This window comes from Etheostoma cragini, chromosome 23 (assembly GCF_013103735.1).
Source record: "Etheostoma cragini isolate CJK2018 chromosome 23, CSU_Ecrag_1.0, whole genome shotgun sequence".
Taxonomy (NCBI): domain Eukaryota; kingdom Metazoa; phylum Chordata; class Actinopteri; order Perciformes; family Percidae; genus Etheostoma; species Etheostoma cragini.
Window position 1 is genome coordinate 17,247,544 of NC_048429.1, and position 2,019 is coordinate 17,249,562.

The window sequence follows — 2,019 nt, forward strand, 5'->3', positions numbered from 1 at the left end:
GTGACGGCTACTGTAGCTGCGATATGTATCTATATCTTTGAATTGGCGTAGCGTGAGAAAGTTGATGGTGATATATGATCTCAACGCTAGATGGGACACACTGTAGCTTTAAGTTTTATTCCTGCTATAAAATCAATATCTTAATTAATATGAATAATGTTGTTTGTGGCGTATCTCAACCTGCAAGGGCAAAGGAATGTGACATAAAACCACAGGAAGAAGGGAAATGGGATGTGGCTTCTTCATACTCGTTACTTCATTTTCTCATTCTACCTTTATGTATACTCCAAAGATCACTGAGGGGTGATCCTTGTTCACCTTCAGTCTTGTCTGATTCAAAGATCTGAATACTTTAAATTTGCCGACTCAAAGTCAATCTATTCACGCTTCACTGGTGACCTAAACTAGTATGCACTGTGACACTCTTGAGCAACCTTAAAATCCAATCCCATCTTCTACAAAAAATGTTTAAAAAGTATGCTGCTACTTTGCTTTTCCAAAAACGACTTTAGGGAATATGCAGTCGGACAGTTTACAGCAGTTTCCTTCAGTTCGAACAGGAAATCACAGAAATACAATCACGTCCTGCTGGGTCAGATTAATTCAAACGTTATCAGACCAATATATCTGCTTGTACAGAGTCTCCAATTGTATTTATTATGACAGAGCAGCTGTTAAAATGCTCTACATGCAATATTTTACTAATGTTAATATACAACTGTGTAGATGATCCATATGACGTGTTCTGTTCAGAAAAAGCCTTATTTTAATCCCTCCAATTCAAAAACAATAAAAAGTTATATAAAATGCCATCATGTTTGGTAAATTCTGAACCATCATCTTTTCGATCAGCTGAGAGACAAGCGTTTCCCATCTTTCCCTGGGTCTAACAATCGGTGGAGGTTAACTGCAGCGCCTGCCTCTTAAACCTGCCGCCGCCTTGATCTTGTGAGGGTGTCTTTGCCCAAATGTGCATGACTTCAGAGCAAGTCGGGATCAAGTTGGACACAAGTCTACCCAGCATTCATTGGGCAACGATCGCTGGTGATCGATTTAGACCTGGCTCATCTTAAACACGGCTATTTACAGACAGAAACAGCAGGGAGGGGAACAGGAAACAAGAGGACTGAGGGATTGGCACAGCCAGGTTGTGGATTTTGACCCCCAGTGTTTACATTGAAAGTGGATTTGGAAGAAATCTCTTAACGGACGATATGTACAGGAGGAATATGTACAGGAGGCAAATCCTGCTTCTATGTTCACCTCACTGTTTTAAGACATACATGAACAATTGTGAATTTACCCTTTAATCAATCTTAATTCAATTATTATTGCAAAAGCGTTGTATCATATGTATTTTTTGTCAAATTAGAGTTATACTTGAACTTTAGGATGTGTGTTTATGTCATCTGCCATGTGTCTGTGGTGAATCTACTGAAATATTTTCCTCTTGCCATATTTTGATCTTAAACTAGTAGAACACTGGCTCATCAGCAATAGTTGGTGATGATGTCAGCTGCCTGCTGTCTGCTGGATTGCTGTCTCCTGTTGTTTCATGGGAATCTTATTATTTAGTTGATATGTAAAGTGGGAATTCATAGCAGGAAACTATTCTCAGCAGGACACCAATAACATGCCTACTCCAAGTAGGGAAGGAGTACGGTATTACATTAACTTTATCAAACCGTTGTGATGAATAGAGAGCTTAGCAGGAAGGCAAAGTTTCAATCTACTGGTCAATTTTGGTTAGATTTTTCTACCAAGAAGTTCCTATGGAGTTAGATTCCTGCCAAAAGGTTGTACACAAAAAAATGTGTTGCACACAAATAAAAGTTGTTTGTACATAAAAAAATGTGTTGCACACAAATAAAAGTTGTTGTGCAAACTGTCTTCAAACGTTACACACGCATAAAACTTGTTTTACAAACTGTCCCCAAACGCTGCACTCAAAATATCATTTACAAATTGTCCCCGAGTACAAAACGGTCTCTGCTCGCTCAAAACAGCCTCTCCTCGAGT